The 25,950-nt window shown below is 39.6% G+C and overlaps 1 protein-coding gene across 4 annotated transcripts in view; it reads left to right on the top strand.

The window, feature by feature from the left end:
• Positions 1-25,950, top strand: part of INVS (inversin) — a 145,399-nt gene that overhangs the window by 43,732 nt on the left and 75,717 nt on the right. The window contains exon 2 of one of the 4 annotated variants that reach the window (XM_084779475.1): positions 23,571-23,735. The exons of the other annotated variants lie outside the window; for them this stretch is intronic. The gene's annotated coding sequence lies outside the window, so the exon portion shown is untranslated. The remainder of the gene's footprint in view (positions 1-23,570; positions 23,736-25,950) is intronic. 4 annotated transcript variants of the gene reach the window in all.

Here is a 25,950-nt window from a genome sequence, read left to right on the forward strand (position 1 = left end):
TTCATCACCTCATAGGCTCATTGAGAAACATAGTGCTGATAAGCTCTGGTCTGAGAAGCAGAAGATTTGTTGCATATTGCCTTCTAGAGCTGTGCCTTAGCCATGTACCAACAGAAATCTCAGAGATGGGAATCCTAATGGAAAGGAAATGAATTTATTGAGTCACAAAAATAGGACCTGTGCCCTGTGTTCTTCTCAGGGGTGGAGGTGATAGCATTGTAATCAGGGTGGGCTGTCCCTATGACATCCTGTTTGGAAAGAAGGCTTCTTTGAGCTATATTCAGGTGTTTTTTATTCTAGCTTCCACTGGAATGGGAGTTTTGGTCAGTACCCTCCATTTTAGTGTATTCTTGAGCTTATGTTTATTACATTAAATAAACTAAATCTACTGTGAGAGATGAAACAAGATGATAAGAAATGAATGTGATGCTGCTGGGCTCTTGGGGTTCCAGTGTGTCCTTTCTAATTCATTTAGCCAATAGATACTGACCAATCATCAGCTACTATTCTATATCATTGGGCTATAGCATGAAAACAAAAGTACCAAAAAAAAAAAATCCCTGTTCTAAAGCAGCATTTGCTGGTAGAGAGCAAGCAAGTATTATGACATAACAGAGTATCATGTCATGTCAGATGAGGATACATATTATAGGGAAAGTAGGGCACATGGGAGAGCCAAGGAACCTTGAAGTTTACAAATATAAATATAGTGCTCAAGATAAGTTGTGCCTAAGAGAGTAATAGTCAGGGTCTGAAAGATGGTGAGAGAATAAATCCTACAGGGAAGAGGAATGCCAGACATGAGGCCCTGAGATGAAAGCATGAGTGGTACTTACCAGGAAGAGTGCACAAGGAGGCCGCTGGCTCCTGTACACAGGATGCTTACAGAAAGTCAGTAAGGCCCACGTGCTGGTTGAGAAATCCTGCCTCTACTCTTGACGCTAGGGTAATTACAGGAAGTATGTGCTAGCATATGTATGTTTTCCTAAAAGAACATGATTTTTAAAACATAATTGCGAGTTGTAGAAAAGTTTCCAAGGCTAAGAAAGCTGGGGCTGCTCTTCCAGAGGATCCAGGTTCAGTTCACGATGCCCACATGGTACCTCACAAGCACACTAATTCCAGTCCCCCAGGATCTGATAGCCTCTTCTGACCTTCTCGGTCAGATAGCACTCACATTGCACACAGACATATAGGCAGGCAAAATGCCAGTGCACCTTAAAATCATTTTTAAGTTTATAATAATTAAAAATATAATCATTATGGCTTTTTTAATTAATAAGAAGGTTGGTGTGGCAGTGTACACTTGTAGTTTTAGTTATGGTTACTATCACTATTATGAAATACCATGGCCAAAAGCAAGTTGGAGAGAAAAGGGTTTATTTGACTTACATTTCCACATCCATAGTCCATCGCTGAGGGAATTCAGAGCAGGACCTCAGGCAGGTCAAGAGACCTGGAGGCAGGAACTGATGCAGAAGCCATGGAGGGGTGCTTATTGTTGGCTTGCTCAGCATGCTTTCTTATAGAACTTAGAGCCACCTGCCCAGAGTTGGCACCAACCACAATGGGCTGGAGGCACCCTTCTTCCCAATGACTTTAGCTCGAATCAAGTTGACATAAAATTAGCCAGTTATCCCAACATAGGGAAGACTGTCCTACAAGCCGACATGTGTAATTCAGTGGTAGGGTGCTTACCTAGCATGCTCAAGGCTCTGAGTCCCAGCACAGCAGAGAACTCAGAAGCAAAACTGTCAATGCCCAGTTACCAGTTGTCTGGTAAATATAAGTATTTTTGTTTAGACATTTGCTTTTGTGATTGGTTTTGTTTTTAAAATGTTTTTAATCTGTAGATTCACCTTCAGTCTCTCATTTCTTTCTTTTCCCTGCCTACCCTTCCCTTCACCTCCTTTTACAAGTTTTTTGGTGTGTGTATGTGTGTGTGTGTGTGTGTGTGTGTGTGTGTGTGTGTGTGTGTGTGTGTGTGTGTGTGTGTTATCCCTTACCCTAACCTAACCTGTTGTCTTAGTTTGAATGGATTGTCTCAGTAGGATGATGCGTCTCTCTTCAGGTGTAATTAACCCATTCCTTAGACCTCTTCATTTCCTATAAATTAGTTATTGGCTGTGGAGGTTTGATTTCGTTCCAGCTCTATCTTTATTGGGGGTAGAGGGAACCTATGTGATTATTCTGGTATGTCATCAGGAGGTAGGTGATATCTCATTGCCTCTGTCTTATAATGTCAACAATTACTGAAGCTCAGTGACTAGAGCCCGTAGCTCTTTGGAAATTACAAAAGGTGATATTACAAATTCTGCGCACCTTCCCACAGCTATTAACTAGAATAACTTGTTCTAGATAAACCTTGCTTTACTATATTAGATGCTTCAGAGGTGCAGGTTATTTAGGGGAAAAAATAAGTATTTGCTTTTTATTTGCCAATTTTCAGGAAAATGAATGGTTTCGTGGCATCCTAATTTGATGACCTATTTTTTGTTTTTTGTTTCTGTTTTTTATTTTAAATGTCATTCTGAATTAGGCCTAGAATTTTCAGTATCAGCTTAACATAGTGTCATTCTTAACCAATATTTTGTTCCACATGGACCCAGTATTTGATGGCTTACTTGTTGTTCACTATGTCTTAATAGTCAAGATTCATTTATTCATTTATTTATCTATTTATTTTTGTTCTAAACTAGAATTAGCCATTTATTTCAAGGGCTTTTCTTCCAGTAGGAAAAAGTATTTAGAGCCCACAGTCTACTGTCTAGGTGTTCATTATTACCGGGTTGGGAATTGTTCCTAAGCCCTGACAACAGACAGAACCTAAGTAATCGTTAAGAAATAAGAACATGAGGCTGGAGAGATGGCTCAGCAGTTAAGAGCACTGACTGTCCTGACAAAGGAACCAGGTTCAATTCCCAGCACCTACATGGCAGCTCACAACTTTCTGTAACTCCAGTTCTGGGGATCAGCACCCTCACAGACATACATACATGCAGGCAAAACACCAGCGCACATAAAAAATATAATTTTTAAAAAAGAAATAAGAACATGATTTTATCACTTTCTTTTCTAATTCCAGACTAAAAGGAATTTAAAGTAACCTCTTCTGTCTTACATCTGTACTCCATTTTTCTTATTCTGCTATAAATGATAGAATGTGTTGCATTTTATAGGAAAATCTTGCCTTCAAGTCATTTTTAGAAAATTTGGCTTGACATTCCTCCTTTTAGACAAAGCATAGCATTTTTAATATAACATTTTTTTATCTTTGATAATTTCATATGTGCATACAATATATTTTTATCATATTCACTCCCACCCTTCCCCTTAACTCTTCTCAGATCTACCTCAACTTTTTTCCCCTCCCAACTTTGTGTCCTTTTTTTTTTTTTTAATAACCCTCAAGTCTAGTTTATGCTGCTCATATACTTATGAATGTATGGTCATCCACTGTAGTGTCATGATACTACCAGGAGTCATACCCTTAAAAAAAAAAAACTGGCTCTTCCTCCATCCCCAGAAGCCGTCAACTGTCAATAGGTGTACGTGTTAGCATGTAGATTGGCTTGCTCTTGTGCAAGTCTTTAGTAGGCAGCCACAGCTGCTGTGAGCTCTTGACTGCAGCAATTCTGGCATGCCCAGAGACACCGTCTTTCTCCCATTCCCCAGATCTTTGGCTTTTACAGCCTCTCAGCCCTCTCTTCTTCACTAGTCCCTGCGCCTTGGTGACCTCCACACACACAGAGACCTTCATTCTCTGTTCTTGGGCCAGTTGTGGGTTTCCACATTAGCCACCATTCACTAAACAAAGACACTCTTCTGATAAGGCCTGAGCATTGCATTAATTAATGGGTATAGAGATATGAATTTAGAGGAAAGTTGGCTATTATATCCACTTAGCAAAAATAATGATAGTAGGCTCAGCCCTTGGACTCTTAGCCTGATTCACAATACTAGGAATGTATTGTGTGGCAATCAGAAAACAACCAGCCCCAACCCTATAGTTATATATGCATGTCCCTTTTGCATCCATTGGCGTATCTTGCCACACTGGTTACTATTCTAGCTCATAGAGTCACAGCGGAGTAAGTCTGTTGATGACTTTTTCCCCCAACAGCCTACATGGCACCTTCCAATATTATGAAAGCTAGCCAGCAGGAAGGATGTTTCCTGGTCAGGACCAATTTGATTTCTCCATGTCCTGGACCAAACTGTGTGGTGTCTTCACCACAAAATTCTTACCACAGAATTATAGGAGGCAACCGAGAGCAAAAAAAAAAAAAAAAGGACCAATGGGCATGGAGGTTTAAGCTTTTTAAACAGAACTACCAAAGCAGGGGAATTCAGTTTAGTTAATGTATTGAGTTCCCATTTCCTGCTTGCCTGTGTGAGGCAGAAGTCCACCAATAAATCTCACTAGCACCACGTCCTAGTTTCACATAGAATTCAGCCACCTTTTTCAGCATAGCATTTCCACCACTTTCATTCTAGCTCTCAACTTGTGTTGGATGGAGTGTTACAGCTTTCTAAGTCAGGGCCCTCTTTGAGGGACTCCCATCTCAGAGCAAAAGTCCAGGTGCAACTGTTCCTCCATATCTGTGGATTCTGGATCTTTAAATGCAACCAACCATGAGTAGAAATAGAAAAAATTGCCTAAAAATGTAAAGATTTTTCTTATCCCAATTCTCCATGAACAATGCAGTAAAACAGTATATTAGCTATTATAAATAATCTAGAGATGATTTCAAGTATATAAGTTAGATACACATTTTATATAACAGACTTGAACATCTGCAGATTTCAGTATCTGCTGGTGTCCTGGAGCCGATCCGTAGAAGCCCGTGGACCACTGTTATTTCCTGTGACCTATAAATCCTTACATATTGTGAATTCTGTTGTCTTCATGACCTTATTTCTGCTCTTCCCTTGTTCTCTCCTTAAGCCATTGTGGCTTCAGTGTTTTCTCTAACAATCAAGGACTGTTCTCGCGTTTGCTTTGTCTAGCATTTGCTACTCCAGTAGAATCTCCATGCTGAACTCTTCCATTTGTGTCGGTTCTTTACAGAGGCCCCTATGCCAGTAAACCCAAACCCCATCTAATAGCTCTCTTCACCTCAAATGTTGTTATTCTCCTGACTTAGGTTTTTCCTCAGCACTGAACACTACCTAAGATAATGTTTGGTTTGTCTACTTACTGTGCTTGGACTCTTTTACTTCCATCAGAATGTAGCAATTCTCCATGAAGTTATGGAATTTGTTTGTTTTACTCACTACTTTATCCCATTGCCTAGGACAAGTTGATACTAAAAAATATTTGTTGAATGAAATAAACACACAGTTACAGGTTATTAGTTTCCCCAATAGTTTACCATTTTTACGTTATACACATATTTTCCATGAAAAATATGACATTCTAATTATCTAATAACAAAATATTCCTAAAAAAAAAATAAAGTCTCTGCTTTGCTAGCTGGCTTTTTCTCATACAAACCTCCATCCCCACCCTGTGACTCTTGATTGTTCTTCATAGAATACTTCCTCCCTTGAGACCACAAATTTCTTTTTCTTTGCTTTCTGCCCACTACACCCTTCTGGTTAAATAGCCACAGACTGTCCCTTTGTGCTACCTCTCATTGCAAAGTGAATCAGTGCAGCCTAGTGGCGAGCAGAGGATTGAACATTTGCATTTCCAGGATGTTTGTATTGACAAATGGCAGTCAGTTATTGACATTTATGTCCCTTGGTGATACTTCAATTGGCTTATCTTTGCTGGTCAAATGCCTTAATTGTTCTGGCCTTTAATTCAGTCAAAGTCAGAGCTAGAGCATAGGGGAAAGGGAAAGAGCCAGTCTAACAGAGCGTCAAGCTTGAGCTGGGAGGCTGCTGGCAACGATCAGCCTGTCATAATGTTATGATTTGTTCATTTTTATACCATTTATTAGCCTTTACTTGTTGTGCCATTTGGCCTCCAGGGCAGATAAAGTGCTGTCTAATTTGGTAGGTTTGCTTCTGTCAGAGCAGCCTCGACAGGGAAGGTGTTAGCTGCAGTGACAAATAATCAATAGCTGTCGTTGTCATGAGGAACGTGAGCAGTTGGGCCTTTCATCTAGAGGATTAGAGGTCTAATTGGATTGAGAATAGGGAGGGTGGGCTGTTGGGTAACCCTGTCAGCCTTGTGAAGCTGTCAAATGTCAGCCCTATTCATGGTGAAGGGAATAAGGAACGGTGTGCTCTCAGAATTGAGGAGGAAGGCATGTAAAAGCCTTTTATACAAAGGAATAGACACTGAAGTTGACTCAGCTAACATATCCTCTCTTTTTATTTAATTAGATATCTCTTTGGATGATAAATCTGTATAACCCAGATGATATTTCAAACCTGGATACATAACAGCACATGAACACCAACCACTATACAAATCTAGGTTGGGTCTTTTTGTTTTGGACAATGTTAGACTGTAAACCATTTAAAAGGAGATTTAAAAATGAGACTTTATAAATTGTCCTTTCATGGCCAGTATTAACAAATGGTGGGCATTTTTGCATTAATATTAGGAAAAGTAGATGAGACATTAAAAGGATAGATGAGCTAATAATAAAACAGGCATGTTTGAAGTTATTTTTACCTATAGTCATTTAGAAATGTGGAACTTGATGAAGCAAAGCCTTTTGTTTGTTTCTACGTGAGACACCCTAAAGCATGGGGACTCACGAATGGACTGCATTGCTTCTTCAGAGGGACGCCAGGTCTTTTTCCTTCCCTTGGTAAAGTAGAACACACTGACAGTACTGGATCTGACGTACCAATGCTGTCATATATAACTCAAGCTCTTCTTTTATACACACACATGCTTACTCTGTCTTCAGGGTATTCCCAAGGAGAAAAAGAATATATATAGCTTCATATCTAGAGATTGTTGGATAATAAGCAGGAAACATGGAGATATTGGACAGGCAAAGTGGGATCAGACAATAAAGGATCCTACATGATGAACAATTAGTGGATTGAAAAACTTAATGAAGTGTTAGACCTAAAACTTAAAGGCTGGTTATATAGAGCTAAAGGAAGAATGCTTGCTGCTAACTCACCACTACCCTTCTGACCATCCAGTTCAAATGCTTTATACTCCTGAACCTCACTAGTACATTTGACCTTACATATCATCTCCACAAATTTTCTTTCCCTAATGTTTACCATCTAGAACCATGACAAAAGGTTTGGACCACCAGAAGTCAGACACTTATGAGTACAGTGTCATCTATCTATATAGCAAGAACCTGCGCACTGTGAAGCCAAGCTTATATCTGCACTGCTCGCAGTAGCCAGGGCATAGATTTTACTTAGGTGCCCATCAGTGGATGAAGGCTAAACAAAATGTGACACAGACACACACACACACACACACACACACACACACACAGAGAGAGAAAGAGAGAGAGAGAGAGAGAGAGAGAGAGAGAGAGAGAGAGAGAGAGGGGGGGGGGGGAGTCTTATTCAGGCGTGAAGAATAAAATTTTCACATAGATACTTACTGGATATTTTCTCTCATATATGGAATCTATGGGTGATAGAGAATGAACGTAAATGGAATATTAGGGATGTCAAAGGGGAAATAAGAAAGGATAATAGGTGGCCATTGTGATTGATGAATATATGGGACTATCCTAACAAACCCACTTAGTTTTTACAGTTAAGTAAGTGTGAGATACCTGGGTGCATACTAAAGCTCTGCTTCTTTCTGAATGCTTTAGGCAGGTTTTTACATTTTAAACCTCTAGGTTACTCTTTTTTATTCTTCAGCTTTGTGATTATAGTTCAATCCTGTGGGAATTAAAATAAATGAATGGATACAAAGAAAAGTCTTCATATAATGAACAAATGGGATGTCTTCGGGAAAACTGAAATTATAAGGAAGAAGTAAATGGAAATTCTAGAACTAAAAATACAATTTTGGAATCAAAGTTTCATTATAAGTGCTTATAAGCAGATCTAAGCTATCAAAAGAGCTAGTAAACTTAAAAGATAAATCAATAGAAAGTATCCAACCTAAGGGAACTTGAAACATAAGTCTGTGGACGTTATCCAACCTGAAAGCAAAAGTGGGGGGAAATGAGTCTCTGTGATTTGTGAGGCAATATTGAAAGCTATATTTTATCTGAAATTGGACTCCTAGGCAGAGGATTTTGAAATAGAAAAATGACTAAGAAAATTATAACCAAAAAATGCCCAAACTTAACAAAAGACATGAATTTAAAGTTACAGTAAGTTCAGTGAACTCCAGTAAGACAAATACAATGAAAAGCCCACCTAGAAGCTCCATAGTCCAGCATCAGAAAACGTGAGGTGGAGAAACACTCTCGGAGCAGGGAGGAAGGCACACTCTATATAGTAAGCCGTGAATGCAAGTGACCTCTGTTGCTTCTCAGCAATGATGCTACTCTGAAAGCAGTCGGTAAATTCAGTGCATTCTCATCGGTAGCCAAAAAACATTTTTTCAAAGAAAAAAATTCTAGGTTTCATATAGGGGCACAAAAAGTATTTTTATTTTAATTTATTAACGTTACATCTCAATTGTTATCTCCTCTCTCTTATCTTCCTGTTCCCACCCTCCTTCCCTCTTCTGCCCTATTCCCCTCCTCCCCCACCATCTGACCTCAGCCTATATAGTCTTCTTTTTTAACATTTATTTATTTATTACATATACAGTGTTTTGCCTGCATGTACACTTGCACACCAGAAGAGGGAACCAGATCTCATGATAGATGGTTATGAGCCACCATGTGGTTGATGGGAATTGAACTCAGGACCTCTGGAAGAGCAGACGGTGCTCTTAACCACTGAGCCATCTCTTCAGCCCTGGTTTATACAGTCTTAAAAGTATTAAATAGTCAAGTTAATCTTGAGCAAAAATAATAATGCAGGAGGTATTACAGTAGCTGACTTCAAGTTTTACTACAGAAACAAAAACGTGATGCCAGCACAGAAACAGAAGAGACAGACAGGTGAGGTAGAAGAGAGTTACAGATTTGGTCGCCCAAAGCCACACACTTAACACTCCAAATACTTGACCTCCCATTTAGATTTTCGCTGCACATAATGTCTGGCCGTGGGTCTCTGCATCTGTTCCCACCTGCTGCCAGAGGAAGCCTCCCTGATGATAACTGGATAAGACACTGACCAATGAGTACAGCAGAATATCATTTGAAGTCATTTGATTATTTTTCTTTTTTCCTTTTTTTTTTTATTTTTTATTTTTATTTTTTAAAGACCCGTAGTGCTTGGTTTTACCCTATCTAGTCTCTGGTTCTTGGCTACCCAAGCAGTATCCATATAGGTTCCTTCTCATAGCGTGGCCTTTAGTCAGATCACACAGTGATTGGCTACTCCCACACATTCTGTGCTGCCATTGTCCTAGCATATTTTTGTAGGTAGGACAGATGGTAGGTCAGAAGTTTTTTGGGCTGGACTGCTATCCATGGTTCTCATTTGGTAGCCTTTGTTTCCCACAACAAAGAGACTAGAATATTGGGGTGAAGGCCCTATGTAGGCACCAGCTCGACTTCTCCACATTCAGTGGGTTGTGTACTGTTGTCCTCAGCAATGCTCCCACATGTCCCTTTGCAAAGAGTAACTCTTCATCTTATCAACAGCCTGGGCGGTTTGGGGGTTCCCATGGCACCCCTTTGCCCATTAACTAAACTGAATGCAGCCCAGTCCGACCACTAGACGCCTCATTTGGCTGCAAGAGATGGCCAGTTGAGACTCCGTATGTCTCAGCATCAGTTCTCATTAGGACCACCTTCATATATTCCAGGACGACTCCACTGCCCTAGCTTTCTACAACACCCTCCCAAATGCGCCCCCCCATCCAAAGTCTCTCTCTCCACTTTCTCCCTCCACTCCATTCACACACACACACCTGATTCCCTCTCCCACTGCTCTCTTCCTCCCCACCACCTCCCCCCCCCATTCTATTGTATTTCATGTGTCACTGCCCCTGCCCCCAGATCCCTCCTCTTTACCTAACCTCTCTGGGTCTACAGATTGTAGCTTGGTTATCATTTACTTGTTGATATCCCCTTATAAGTAAATACATTCCATATTTATCATTTTGGGTCTGAATTACTTCATTCAGGAGTATTTTTTTTTTCCTCATGATCTAGCCATTTGCCTAAATTTCAAAATGTCATTTTTTTTTCATAGCTAACTAATGCTCATTGTGTAACTCTACATTTTCTTTATACATTGTTCTGGTGAGAGAAACCTACGTTGTTTCTGACTATTATGAATAAAGACCTAATGAACATGGTTGAAGAAGTGTCCTTGTGGTAGGATGGAGTGTCCTTTGGGTATATGCCCAGGAGTGGTATAGCTGGGTCTGGAAGTAGATTGATTCCCAGCTATCTGCCCACTATTGATTTCTATAGTGACTGGACAAGTTTGCACTCCCACCAGCAGTGGAAGGGTATTTACCTTACACCTATCCTCTCCAGGAAATCTTCCATTTCTTTCTTTAATGTCTTAAAGCTTTTATCATACAATTCTTTCACTTGCTTGCCTGTAGTTACCCATTTTATATTATTTGAGGCTATTTTGAAGGGTGTTGTTTCCCTGGTTTCTTTCTCAGTCAGGTTGTTATTTGTATGTAGGAGGGCTACTGATTTTTTGTGAGTTAATTTTGTTTCTAGCTACTTTGTTGAAAGAGTTTATCAGTTGAATTTCTAGGGTAACTTATTATACTATTATATTTTTTATATATAAAGATAAGTTGACTTCTTCCTTTCTAATTTGTATCCCCCGGTCTCCCTAATTTTTCTTATTGTTCTAGTTAAGACTCCAAGTACTATACTGACTAAATATGGAGAGAATGCACAACCTTGTGTTGGTCCTGATTTTAGTGGAATTCATTTGAGTTTCTGTCCACTTAAGTTGATGTTAGCTATGGGCTTGTTATAAACCGACTTTATTGTGCTGAGGTATGTCCCTTTATTCCTAATGTTTCCAGGACTTTATATCATCAGCAAGTGTTAGATTTTGTCAAAGGCCTTTCTGCATCTGAGATGATCATGCGGTTTTTCTCTTTCAGTTTGTTTATATGGTGGATAATATTTATTGATTTACATTTGTTGAACTATTTCTGCATATCTGGAATGAAGCCTACTTGATAATAGTAGATGATCTTTTTGATGTGTTCTTGGATTCAGTTTGCAAGCATTTTGTTGAGAATTTTTACATCTATGTTCATAAGGGAAATTGGTCTGTAATTCTCTTTCTTTGAGTCTTTATGTGGTTTGGATATCTGGGTAACTGTGACCTAATAAATGAATTGAATAATGTCCTTTCTATGTCTATTTGTGGAATAATCTGAGGAATATTGGCATTAATTCTTCTTTAAAAGTCTAGTAGAATTCTGCACTAAAACCCTGGGCTTTTTTGGTTAAGAGACTTTTAATGACTGTTTCTATTTCCTAGGGGTTATTTGGTCTTGATTTAACTTTGCAAAGTGGTACCTATTGAGAAAATGCTCCCTTTTTAGGTTTTCCAGTTTGGTAGAGTACAGGTGTTTATAGTATGTGCTTCTGATTCTCTGTTGTGTGGCGGGGTAGCTACAGGTGTAGCTCTAGTGTATACATGACAGTGTTCCAGGATGTTGGTGGCACTTTGCACTTTGATCAGCCCAGATGCACCCTGTTCTCAGCACTATTTGGTTTTGCCATGGTCTCAAGATTTAGCATTTCTTTTGTTTTAATCTGCTTCTTAATAAAGAAAGAAATTAAATGTTCTTTATGTACTTTGTAACCATTTATATGTCTTGCTTTGAAGCTGTCTCTTTGAAAACTTTGCTGATTCTTCCAGTATGTTGCCATTGTTGTATTGCTTTGCTAATGATGTTTTTGAGATCATCTCACTGTGTAACCCTGCCTGGCCTGGAATTCACTATGAAGAGCAGACTGGCCTTGAACTTTGAGAGATCCACCTGCCTCTACTTTCTGGGTGCTATGATTGAAGGTGTGTGCCACCATACCTGGCACCCAGTACTATTTTTTATACTACTAAAGGGAGACACTAAAACAGTGTCAAAGTAAGATTTCAGACCATACTGTCTATGGGAGCAGTGCATCGTTTTCTTTTGTAGTATTGGGGTTGGAACCTAGGGCCTTCCACATCACTGTGTCCCCAGGCCTTGTAATGTATCTTTTATGGTGAGAAGTGTTGTTATTGTTGTTGTTGTTGTTGTTGCTGCTGCTGCTGCTGCTGCTGCTGCTGCTACTGCTGCTGCTGTTGTGCCCATTGTTAGGTGTAGTAGCAGAATTTGTTAGAAGCAGGGAGGTTAAAAATCCAATGGTGGGGCTAGAGAGATGGTTCAGAGGTTAAGAGCACTGTTTGTTCTTCCAAAAGTTCTGAGTTCAATTCCCAACAACCACTTGGTGGGTGGGTTCATAACCATCTATAATGAGATCTGGTGCCTCTTCTGGCCTACATGCAGGCAGAATACTGATAAGTAATAAATAAATAAATAAATCTTAAAAAAATAATCCTAGCCAGGTGTGGTGGCACATGCCTTTAATCCTAGCATTCAGGAGACAGAGGCAGGTGAATCACTGTGAGTTCGAGGCCAGTCTGGTCTACACAGTGAGTCCAGGACAGCTAAGGCTACACATAGAAACCCTATCTCAGAAAAAAAAATCCAATGGTAACATCAGCTACAAATACATAGGAAGTTAGAAACCAAGGTAGACTACATGAGATCATAACCCCTGCCCCCAAAATACTAATAAGGTGCTAGTATCATGTACAGGGCCTCAGTTAGGTTCCGTAGCACACACACACAAAATTGTACCTAAATATACCTGACATAAAATTTACCATTTTAAAGATCAATTGTGCTAGTTTAAGTACATTCATAATGTTTCACAAATTAGTTCACTATTCTTTGTTACTTAATGATTTCTTGAGTTATAATTGATACAATTAATTGCATGTACAATTTGACAGACTTTACTATGTGTACACACTCCTTCAACCATGACAGAAATCAAAATAATGGGCATATTCATCATCTTCAGAAGTTTCCTCGTGAATCTTTTCATTCCTCCTCCCATCAGGTGCCCTCTCCGGGCAGCTGCTGATCTTTCTTTCCTTCCAGAATTGTTTATAATTTCTGGAATGCTGTGTAAATGGATTCAGGCTGAGCTCTTTCTTTCTTGTTCAGGTCCTTTCACTTACTATAATTAATTTGAAATTCTTCCGTGCTATTACTACTTGATCCATAACTTATCCATTGTTAATCATTTACCTGTTGGTGGACGTTTAGGTTGTTTGTGATTGAGGACTGTTACAGCAATGACATGGACATTTGTATATCAGTGTTTGCTTTCCTTTCTCTCAGGTAAAAACTTAGGAATGGAATGGCTGAATCATAAGGCAAGCTTTTGATTTTTAAGAAACTGCTAATCTAGTTCATGAAGTGAATGAAGCATTCTAGTCCCCTGTATCTTCTCAGTCCTTTTTGTTTTAGTCATTTTAAATCAAGTCATTATTCCACTTTGCTGTGCAGTGGTTTTAATTTCCACTTCTGTAAAGGCCCCATGGTGTTGGGCCTCCCACCATGCTGGTCATGTATCTTCATCATGTTTTGCATCATCCTTGGTCCTAAATTTCCTTAGTAGGTTTTATAAGTTACTTGTAGATTCTTCATGCTTCTTTGTAAATAATAATGCATCTCCAAATACAAATGAGTTCATTTTCTGGTCTTTAATCCTGCCCTTCTTTTCTAGGTTAAGAACTAAAGGCTACAACTTCCTTTGTCAGTTCAAATGGAAGTAGCTAGAGTGGACACCCTTGCCTTGTAGCTGACCTTAGGAGGAAAGCATTTACTATTATGCCGCTGATTACAATGTTTCCTGTCAATTTTTGAAGACATCCTTGCTGTGTAGGATATAGGAAGGACGGCAAGCATAGGGAGAAGCCCTTCCAGCCCTGAGGCGTTGTGAGTGTTTCCAGGGGCTAAACAACGTGGAAGAGGCTCTCCCCGCCTCCAAAGCTGAGATCAGACTTTCTGGATGGTGGAGATGCCAAGGACCAGACCAGAAACCTAGGACTAGTATGCAGGAAGCATTCCATCAGGGCAGTAGTGAAACTTCTGAGCATGCGCGTCACGGAGTCTCCTGTGGTTCAAGATCATGCCTTGTAATATTTATACTTAATATTTATATTTGTTAATACTTATATTAGCCAACCTTGTGATTCACTGAGATCTCCGGGTGTAAAAGTTTCTATTTCAGTAATTTCCCCCTCAAATCTTTATTCCATTGTCTCTTATCCTTTGAAGATACTGTGTAAAAATTTTCTGAATTATTTTACAGATCATTAAAGTACTCTTGATTTTTAACTATTTATTTATTTATTTTTCTGAGACAGAGTTTCTCTGTGTACCTTGGCTGTCCTGGAACTCACTTTTGTAGACCAGGCTGGCCTCAAACTCACAGAGACCCACAGGCCTCTGCTTCCCAAGTGCTGGGATTAAAGGCGTGCGCCACGTCCAGCATCTTTTTCCTTCCTCTTCTCCTCCCCATCCCTGTTCCTATTAATATTAGTGAAATTTACTGACCCTGTTTTTGTTATGTAGTCTATTACAGTCATATCATGTTGCAGTTTTTGGACTTAAATAGATTCATTCTCTTTCCCCTCCTCCCTCCCTCTCCTCCCCCCCCCCTTTCTGTTTTGTTTTGTGTTTTTGTGTTTTCTCTTAACTTTTAATCTTATTTTTGTTCATTTTCATGTATAATTTTGATTGTGTATGCATAATTACAGATGACACATTGTTAGAGACTCTTGATTTTGTTATCTTCCTCTGGACAACGTTGACTTTTGTTTTGCCAAGCAGTTTAAACTGACTAATCACATTGAACTTGTCAAATATTTCACTTTTTCCTTAGTCTTTTGATGAATCTCTTAGATCGATACTTCAGTGCAGAGTTCTGGTGTTTTCACTGAAGCCTGAGGCGTGCACCAAGCCCTCCCACTATGTGAGGCCTGCTTTTCTACACGCATGTCTTGATTGGGGAGAAAGCCTGAGATATATAATAAGACCCTTGTTACCTATAACTCACGTGCTTAGACCTGTGTCTTGGGCAGTAGCTGAAATCTCTAACCCTACTTTCCAATTTGGGGTTTAGTTTGAGTGTTTGCAGGTTTCGTGGAGTTTCTGTATTTCCAGTTCATGTATTAGTTAGCGTTTTGGTGAAACTTCTATGCATACATGGCTCTCTCTTTGGCTTTGTGGAGGGGGGACAGGGGTTCCCCTCATGTCTACCTTTTGTCTAAGCTCACCTACCATATCTGTGACCTAATCATATGACGTAGCCCAACAGTCTTCCCGATTCAGGCCTTTCTTCTCTTTAAGCCATTCTTCACAGTGAATCTAGATATTATTCATTGGTAATCTTTTAACAGATAACTGGTGAATACCTTCTCAAAAGATAATACTTAAGTCAAACTACTGCGACTTCTGTACTGACGTGTCACATAGATTCAGCTGTAGCCAGAATACTACAAGTCCACACTGACTTGCTTCATTACCGAGGACCCAACAAGCAGCATGAGCCTGTATGCACTGGACCCTTCTGATTCCAGGTGCCAAAGGCATTATGGAAGCAGGTCGAGGTAAAGCTACCTAGCCGAGATGCCTGTGCCATGCCCAAAGTAACTCAAGCTTAGAAAACTGCAATATAACAGCAGAGCTATGAGCAAATCAGGACCCTTTGCCCCCATATGAAATATTATACTTACTCTTGTCTGCACTCTAAGCTAAAGAAACATGCTAACTCCAGCTTCCAAATGCACTTTCCATGCGGACATTCCTGAAAGATATTCTGACTTACTGTACGTGTTGAAGCAATATGAAAAATTGGCTGCAAACAAGAATAAGAACAAAGCAAACTTACCTTAGGCCAAGCTTTAAGAGTGACTTCAGAGATACCAGAAGCATATTCCGTCTATTCCTCTACTCCTACTATCATTTTCCTCACCATATGTAAAAGAAAAAAACAACCCTCAACTACTTGTTAATTGCAGGCATAAATTTACATAATAAGTTTTAAATCTTTCATCCCACAATAAGATATAGGATGAAAACCAGAATTACCTCAGAAGTATTGGAAAAACACTCCTTTCCCCTAAGCTCAAAAGACACTCTTCACAAAGGCATTAACTATAATTAGCGACTTATACCATACTTTAAGCTGTTATCCAGAATAATTGAGTTAGGTTTGGCTAGAGGCGGACTTACAAGGACTTGCACTCCATGGATGCAGTCATGAATAGAGCATAAATCACAGGCCTGTGTCAGCTTGCTGAGTAGCCTTTACAGTCAGGTCCATCTTGGGTTCAAAAGTATTGTGAGCTGGGTGTGGTAGTTCATGCCTTTCATTAGAGGCAGGCAGATCTTTATGAGTTCTAGGACAACCTGGCCTATATATTGAGTTTCAGGCTAAGCAGAGCTATATAGTGAGACCCTGTCTCACAACAACAAACAAAAGGAGTGAGTGTAATCATCAGAGAATGGTTATATGAAACACTCCAGTTTCTACCACAACAAACCTTGTATTTTGCATTTTGACTTCCTGATGCAGCTACAGGTGTTAATTGAGCTGTAGTCACGTGCTTTCCCATTAGTCATGTGGTCATTCTTTGATTCCTAGTATCATAGGCACACAATTCCTGTAATCAAGTTTTTCCTGTCCATGATACCTACAGGACTCCCTTTTCTATTTGAACCTACCTATTGGAAGAAAGAATTAACATTTCAAAAATGCTCAAGTTGAGGAGGAATGTGAGTGGGAAACTGGGTTTCAAGCATAGGGAATGGAATAAAGTTTGAAAGGTAAAAGTGGGCTCACATCTACCTATTTGTTTCATTCCCAAGTGATGCTAATTTTAATGTCTCTTTTCCTGTTTTTTTCTCTATACTCTCATTTTCCACGCCTCATTTGTCTGTACATTGAATGTCCCAATGTCCTACAGTATTATTCGTAGATATTACTTGCTTTGGTGGTATTCAGAATTAAAGTTGCAGCACTGCCAGTGCTTTGTTCCTGCCATTGAATATTCCACAGAGAATAGTCAGCAGAGCGTTCTTGAACTTGGCTCTATTACTAAGCAGAATCATTCATAAATTTAGTCTCCTTGGACTAACTGGATTCACTGTAAGCTATCAGAAATCCTCCCAGATATGCCTGGCTGCACATGGAAGCTCTGAGCTTTACAGCCCTGTTTACTGCCAGCCAATTCTAGCCAGAGCAATCGCTCCTGTCCATGGCAGTGGGTAGTTACGAGTGTGACAGGGAATTTGAGTTAGGGGCAGGCAGAAGATGTAATATGACGGGCTTGTAGAAAATGGGTGGATGCGAGGCATGTTGGAGGCTGTAAGACAGATGCTTCTCAGTAGCTGTAGACCAGTTACGTCTCCTAAGGCACAAAGCATACAGTCCAACATACATTTGGTGTTTAGCATCAATAGCATATGGTAAACCATTACAAAACATGTTTCTAATTTTGGTAAAGTAAGTTGGAAGGAGACGTTATTTGAAAGACTGTCTGCTTCAGGTACTCCCTGTCATCTTCCTGGGACATTTGCTGGCATGTTTTCTTAGTGAATTTCATTTGTTGTTAGTAACTATGTATAGCCTTAAATAACTTTTTCCTTGGATTTCTCTTTTGAAAGTTTTTCTCAAACATATTTTCTCAAGTTTATTTTATCCAAGTTAATGAGGCTTAGGATTCAGAAGTGTGTTTCTTAGTAAAACAGGGAAATGATGATATTTAAAAGGAGCTCGGCCATCATTCAGTGGAGCATTTCCCAACACTTTTCCTGAACATAACATTCCCAGGATGGGGAGATGGCTCAGGGGGTAAAAGCTCTTAGAGGGACCCAAGTTCTAATCCCCAGGCCCCAGTAAAAGCCAGATGGATAGTGCATATCTACCATCACAGCACCCCTACTGTGACATGGGAGGTGGAGGCAGAATTACACACAGTAGAAAACAGCAGAAACCCTGTCTTACACAAAGAGGAAAGCAGACACTGTCACCCAATACTGCCCTCTGACCTGCAAACAATACCAGAGCATTTACACACACACACACACACACAGAGAGAGAGAGAGAGAGAGAGAGAGAGAGAGAGAGAGAGAGAGAGAGAGATGCATGTGTGAAGGCTGACATGGAAGTTCACATTCCCACAAAATGTGTGAATACCAATTCCCATGGTCAAGTAAATGTTGGGAGCACTGCCTGTTTACCCTTGGGAGTTCATTGGGCATGTAGAGGCTCTTGAGAAATTGCACACTAAAGAAACATGTTTATTTTTCCTAATCCATAATTTCTCTTAATCCATTAATCCCAGTAGCTTTTCCAGCATAAACTAATACCATTTAGGAACTGGTGTTCTGCAAACTACTTCGTCAATACTAGTTGCTGTATCTTAACTGGACTGCTTTATTTCATAATTGAGGGAACTGACTCCCCCAAATTCTCCTTTTTTATCACTTCTAAAACCAATGCCTCCCACAAAATAGGTACTTAAAAATTGTTAGGCAAGCTGAATCATCTACCCGTGCTTACATAATGAGTTGGAGTCAGGACTCAAATCCAGATCCCTGAACATAATTATGCCCATAGCATTAAATGTTAATGTGGTTACATTCATGTTCACCACTAAAAGTTGGTGGTAGGTGAAGGCATTTTTTTTCTATAAAAAAATCATATTGTGACCTAAATGCAAAATGACAGTGAAATTTTTACTGATGTTTTAAACTGAAATAGTCTTAGGTTGTTAGTCTATAACAGTGTCAAATGGTGGCATTGTCTTGGTGTTTGTTTGTTTGTTTTGAGAGTGCCTTGGGTTTTAAAAGAAAGACTAATAAGTCTGTCTACAGACATCTGAAGGGGGAATTTTCTGAAGATTCTTTGCTATTCCCATGATTCTTACAAAATTCTTCAATTTGTTCTAGACTAGAAAGCAATGGATCTTCTGTAAGAGGTGCTAATCCCACAGCAATTACAAAAGAAAAGCTCCCCAACCCTGTGCAGGTTTCTTCCGGTCTCATTACTATTTTGTTTTTAGTATATTTGGACTTAAACCTTTCTTTTTCATCAAATGCTGTACTATGTATAAGGAGCAGCTGGGAATTTTAAGGGACTCTGTTTCGGCACTTTTAAAAAATCATTGCCATACTAAGCTAAGCCATATTTTGGCATCACCAGAAAAGATGTTGGGATGAAATTCTTGAATTGCGCTCGACCTTTCCAGCTGACAGGGAGCTTAAATTAGATAGTATCACCCATTGTCTTACAACAGACAGCATCTCTTAGAAATGCATCATTTGTCCACAAAGAAAACGGTGACAATAGCAAAGGGGTGTGGGCTGGAGCAGGGACCCTCTATCTTGTGTTTATCTTCAAAAGTCTGCACATACTTTTTACTGCTGAAATAAACATGTATCATGATGGGTGTGTGGGGAATCACATAAGCATCCCACATCTTTATGGCCACACTGCTGACTGCTTTGTACAACTCAGGATATTGTGCTGTGTTTTTCCAACTGCCTTTGTAAACACAGGAGCCTTAATAGATCATTCTGAAAGAAGCTACCATCCTGCTGTGTCTGTTGGTAGCCTTCTCTCAGGTCTGACATATCCTTAATCTGATGCTCAGCCTTGTCATTTGGATCAATAGCAAACCAGATAAGATGTCTTCTACTTGCAAGACTATGGCTATAAAAGGTATTTGAAAAATAAATTCACTTTTTATGTCCATGCCACAAACCTTGGTAGTACTAATTTGTCATTTGTCTCTCCATCTGTCTGTAAACAGTCGGTTAAATTGGTTATTGATGAGACTAAGGTGAATTATACTTGAAGAAAGTATAATATAGAAATAAAATTCATAGTAAACATCTTAGATTCCTATAAAAGGGTGACATCTATTGACTTTAAAATGTAATCTATTCTAATATAATGAACAATTAGTTTTGTGTCATTTTCTATCCCAAATCACCAGTCTCCTCTAACTCCAATTACAAATTGTACTTTCACATTCCTCAAATGTAATAAACCTTCCTCGCTGGCATAGCTACTCATTCAGTAACTCATATTCATTCTAACGTACGGAGCTGCTCCCGGCTGTACATGGTGCCCTGTGCTCCCACTACAGACTCTGTAGAGTTAGCAGAGACCCTGGAAGCCCTCTACCCGTGCTTGTCATTCAGTAAGAGACTGGATGTCAGCTCTTAGGACACGGGCAGCCAGCTGCTCAGTGCCCCACCACACCCTTACGTACTAGCTTTTCCAAGTAAGTACATAGTTTCATCTATGTGAACTTATGATGATTCTGGCCCTCACAGGAGGGAGAGTGTGAGAATCTTAACCAAGGCATGGTTATAATGCAGTTTGAAATTTAAGTGCAGTCTGGAAAGCAACCAGTGCTTCCCAGAAGGAGGGAGAGCTACAGCAGGAGAGCTGAGACTCATCGGATCAATGAGACCCAGGCTGGCCACTATTTCCCCTTTTGTGTGCTTCTTTATGTTTGAAACATTTTAATGAATGTGCTTTTATGACAAAAAAAAGCATTTTTTAAACTTTATATTTTGACATAATTTCAGAATCATATGTGTCCTTCACTCAGTTCCTTGAATGTGCACATCTTTTGTTTCTTGGTTAGTTAGTTTGTTTGTTTCGAGATAGAGTTTCTCTGTGTAGCCTTGGCTGTCCTGGTCTCACGTTGTAGACCAGGCTGGCCTTGAACTCACAGCAGTCTGCCTGCCTCGGCCTCCTAAGTGCTAGGACTAAAGGTATGCGCCAACACAGCCCGGCTTGAGTGTGCACATCTTAGCATGTGTGCATTATCCTTTTCTGTCCACGAATGAGAACATTGTCTTCCAGACCATGTGAGTCAAATGCAGGTGTAATTGTCGTTTGCACCAAATGTTCATAGCATATTTCCCCCAAACCAGAGTGTCCTCTTATACAGCCATACTTGGAGTCGCAAAAGCTTGATTAGGTCTCCTCAATTGTCTCAGTCGTGTCGTCTACACAAAGGAAGATTCAGGATCAGGTGCTGGAATATGAAGTCACTTTCATCTTCATTAATCTACAACAGTTATTTGGATGTGTATGTACAATTCACAACACAAATTATCTCAGATCATAGGCCATTTAGATCATAGACTGTCTTTCATTTTTAATTTGTCTACTGTTTCCTCATAATAGATTCAAGTTAAGCACATATAAGAAGGATGTTAGGCATGCCTTTTGCAGGTGGGGGTGGGGCTTAGACAGGGTTTCTCTGTGTAGCCTTAGCTGTCCTGGAACTCACTCAGTAGGCTAGGCTAGTCTTGAATTCAATGAGCCACCTGCCTTTGCCTCCCTGGTTCTGGGATTGAAGATGTGTGCTATCACTGCCCAGCTTCCAGTAGCTTTTTGTTTGTTTGGTTGGTTTGGTTTGGTTTGGTTCTTGTTTTTCTAGACAGAGTTTCTCTGTGTAGCCTTGGCTGTTCTAGACTCGCTTTGTAGACCAAGCTGGCCTCGAACTCACAGCGATCCACCTGCCTCTGCCTCCCAAGTGCTGGGATTAAAGGCGTGCACCACCACGTCCGGCTGAGAGTGGCTTTTTAAAATGTGTCTGTATGAGTGTTTCCTTGCTGTATTTATGTGCATCACATAGGTACCTGGTGCCTGCAGAGGCCAGAAGAGAACTGTGGGTTCTCTGGAGTTACAGACAGTTGTGAGTCATCATGTGGGTGCTTGGAACAAAGTCCAGTGCCTTATAAGAGCAAGAGTGCTCCTAACCACTGAGCCATCTCTCCAGTGCCCTGGTGTGTTCTTCTCAGTGCATTATAAGAAGCTGGTGAAGTTGGCTTCTCCCAGTTTTGGAGATGGTTGTTTAAACACTTGACAGCAGCTGTCATCTGCTATACAGTTAAATTTTTTGTGATTAAAAAGTATCACATGAAGAGCAGATTTGAAAGTATTTAAATATCCTAATCATTTTTATATTGCCATTGATGGCAGCATTCGTTGGCCATTCCACATGAATCCATTATACAGTGACTAACTCATGGAAAAAGTTATTTCTAAAATCCCTGCTTGAGGCTGAATTTCACAGAGGGGTAGAGTAGTTGCCTAGCACACACAAGCCTCTGGATTTGATCCCTAACACCACAAAAATATAAAGTAAAATAAAACACTGCTTAATCCAGGTGTAAAGTCTAATATATAGTTTAATTAAAAGTAAAGATCTAAAAAGAAATAGATGTGAGTGCAATGAAATACTAATAAGAGTTTGTACTAGGCTTCACATACTGGAATTGTAGATGATTCCTCACCTCCCATATTTTTACAATTTTTAAAATAATTAAATTTTTTGAGTGAATATCTGAAATGTGGCCCAATTTGTTTATTGCCAAATGGGCCACAAAGGGCTTGGTAGAGATATGACATAGGAACTGTGATGTCCTCTCGCTCAGAAATGTTAGATTAGAGTTGCAGCCAGCAGGACACCTACCTTGGGATAATTACAGAATGGAACATCTAAAATAGTGTCTGATCTGAAAATATTTCTTCCCACTCCAACTACTAAACTGTGCCATTATTCTTTGCCACTTATGTTGCCTCTCTCTCTCAGTTGCAAAGAGAAAAGGTTGGTGTGGTCGTTGATGGGTGAGGGACAGGACAGAATTTAGGGGCGTGTAGACAGAGAGAAAGAGTGACACGCATTTTCCCTTTTATTGAAAACAGATTTCATTCTCACCAATTCTAGTTCCCCCCCCCCACTCTTCCTAGCTCCTCTCCACCTCCCCTCCCACAGATCCATGCACCCTCTGTCTCCCATCTGAAAACAAACAAACCCCCATGGGATAATAACAAAATAAAATATGATAAGAAAACAAAAACCAATACATTGGAATTGAACAAATAAAACAGAAGGGAAAGAGGCCAAGAGAAGGCGCACGAAATAGAAACCCATTTGCATACTCAGGAATTCTATTAAAACACTCAGCTGGAATAGTGTAATACACATGCAAAAGACCTGAAGATAAAAAGAGAGAATTAAATATATGTATATATAATTTAAAAGAGTAAGATAAAATTAGGACGAAAAACAAATGGAGGAACCCTGACGTGACATTAGGAGACAAGGAACCTTCAAAGATGCCACTGAGCTCACTTCCCGTTGTCCGTCCACTTCTGGGCATGCGGCCTACCATTAAGAGTAGTTTGTTTTACCAGTGAGACTCCTGTAGAGGAAACTAAATTTTCAAGTGGTTATCAATTGGAAATTGCTTCTGGGTTAGGGATGCAGTATGTGTCCAGGTTCCTTCCAGGTTCCTTCCAGCTATAGTATCACAACTGACACCAGCCCATGCAAGCCCTGTGCTTGCTGCCTCAGTCTCTGTAGGTTCACATGAGCTATGATCATGTTGAATTAGAGAGCTTTCTTTCCTTAATGCTGTCTATCTCCTCTGACTCTTACACTCTTACACTCCTCTGCCTCCTCTTCCATAGGATTCCCTGAGTCCTGAGGGGAGCAATTTGATGAAGACATCCACAGTAGGGCTGAGTGTTTCAAGGTCTGCCACCTCGGTGCACCATCTGGATGTGGGTCTCTGTACTTGTTTTATCTGCTCTGGGAGAAAGCTCTTCTGATGATAGCTGAGCAAGGACTGACCTGTGAGTGTAGTATAATGTCATTAGGAGTCATTTTATTGCTACTTTCTTTTTTTTTAAAGAACAGTTGTATTTGGTTTTATCCTAGGTCCCTAGATTTGGTTTGCAGGTATTTTATTGAGTATTTTTTCCATCTATGTTCATAATAAAAATTGATCAGTAATTCTCTTTCTTTGTGGAGTCTTTATATTGTTTAGGTGTCAGAGTAACTGTGGCCTCCTAAAGGGAAGTGGGCAATATCCCTTCTCTATTTTGTGGAATAATTTGAAGAATGTTGGGACTAACCCTTCAAAAGCCTGGTAAAATTCTATGCTAAAACCATCTAGCCCTGGGCTCCCCAACACCCTTTGGTTCGTTAGGAGACTTTTAATGACAGCTTCTCTTTAGCTGCAGTTATAAGTCTGTTAAAATTGTTTTTCTGATCTTGACTTAACTTTGGCAAATGGTGTGTATGTTTTTATAAGGTCCTTTTTTTTTTTCCTTTTTTTCCAATTTGATAGAGTACAGGTTTTTAAAGTATGTCCTTATAACTCTATGGATTTCCTTGTGCTTGTTGTTATGTCTTCCTTTTCATTTTTCATTTGGTTAATTTGAATAGTCTCTCTTTATTTTTTTAGTTGATTTGGATAAGAGTTTGTCAATCTTAATGATTTTCTCAAAAAACCAATTCTGTTTCATTGATTCTTTGTACTGTTTTGTTGTTTCTATTTTATTGATTTCGTCAGTGAGTTTGGTTGTTTCTTGACATCTATTCCTATTGGGTGAGATTCCTTTTTCTTCTAGAGCTTTCAGATGTGCTGTTAAGTTGCTGGTAGGAGATCTCTCTAATTTCTTTTTTATGTAGGCACTTGGTGCTATGACTTGCCTCTCAGAATCACCTTTACTATGTTCCATAGATTTGGGTATGCTGTGCATTCCTTTTCATTCACTTCTAGAAAGTCTGATTTCTTTCTTAATTTCTGTCTTGACCGATTTTTCATTCAGTAGTGGGTTGTTCAGTTTCTATTGAGTTTGTAAGCTTTCTGTTTTTGTTGCTGATACCCAGTTTTAATCCATGGTAGTTAGATAGGACACAGAGTGATATTTCCTTTTTCTTGATCTGTTGAGACTTGGTCATATCAAAGCATGTAGTCAGTTTTGGAGAAAGTACCATGAATTGCTGAGGAGATGTGTTCTTTTTTTTTGTTTGGGTGAAATGTTCTTTAAGTATCTGCTAGGTCCATTTGGCTTATAACCTCAGTTGGTTCCAGTGTTTCTCTATTTAGTTTTTGTCTGGTTGACATGTCTGTTGGTGAGAGTCGAGTACTGAAGTCTCCCACAGTCCGTGTGTGAGGGCTAATGTGTGACTTAAGATGTAATGCTGTTCCTTTAATGAACTTGTGTTTGGTGCACAGATGTTAAGAATCTAAACGTCCTCTTGGTTCCTTTTAATGAGTATGTAGTGTTCTTCCCTTCTGCTAAGTTTCGGGTTGAAATCTATTTAGACAGATATGAAAATGAATACACCAGCTTCTTGCTTCTTAGGTCCATTTGCTTGGAATCTTTTTCCATCCTTTTACCCCAAGGTAATGCCAATCCTTAATATTCAGATGTGTTTCTTTGGGGCAGCAGAAAGTTGGATTCTGGTTTTGTTAACATTCTGTTAATCTGTGTCGTTTAATCGGAGAATCTGAGACCATTGATGTTGAGGTATATGAATGAGCAGTGTTTGTCCATTTCTGTTGTTTTGTTGTGATAGTATGTATGTGCTCATCCTCCTTGATTTGCTGGTCTGGGATTGTTTACTCCTTGTGTTTTCTTGGATTTGTTTAACCTCTTTAGGCTGGAGATTTTCTTCTATCCCCTTCTGTGAGGCTGGGTTGGTAGATAGCTACTTCTTAAATTTGCTCTTATCATGGAATGGCTTATTTTATCCTTCTATTGTGATTGAAAGGTTTGCTGGGTCTAGTAGTCTGGGCTGGCATCTGTGGTCTCTTAGAGTCTGCAGACCATCTATCTAGGCCCTTCTGGCTTTGAGAGTCTCCCCTGAGAGGTGAGGTGTAATTCTGAAAGGTCTCCCTTTATATGTCACACAGTCTTTCTCCCTTGCATCTTTTAAAATATTCTTCCTTCTGTATGTTTAGTGTTTTGATTATTATGTTCAGAGCAGACTTTATTTTCTGATCTAGCCTACTTGGTATTCTGTAAGCTTCCTATATCTTTATACGCATCTCCTTCT

The sequence above is a fragment of the Acomys minous genome (assembly GCF_964271855.1).
Source record: "Acomys minous genome assembly, chromosome: 1".
NCBI classification, from domain to species: Eukaryota; Metazoa; Chordata; class Mammalia; order Rodentia; family Muridae; genus Acomys; species Acomys minous.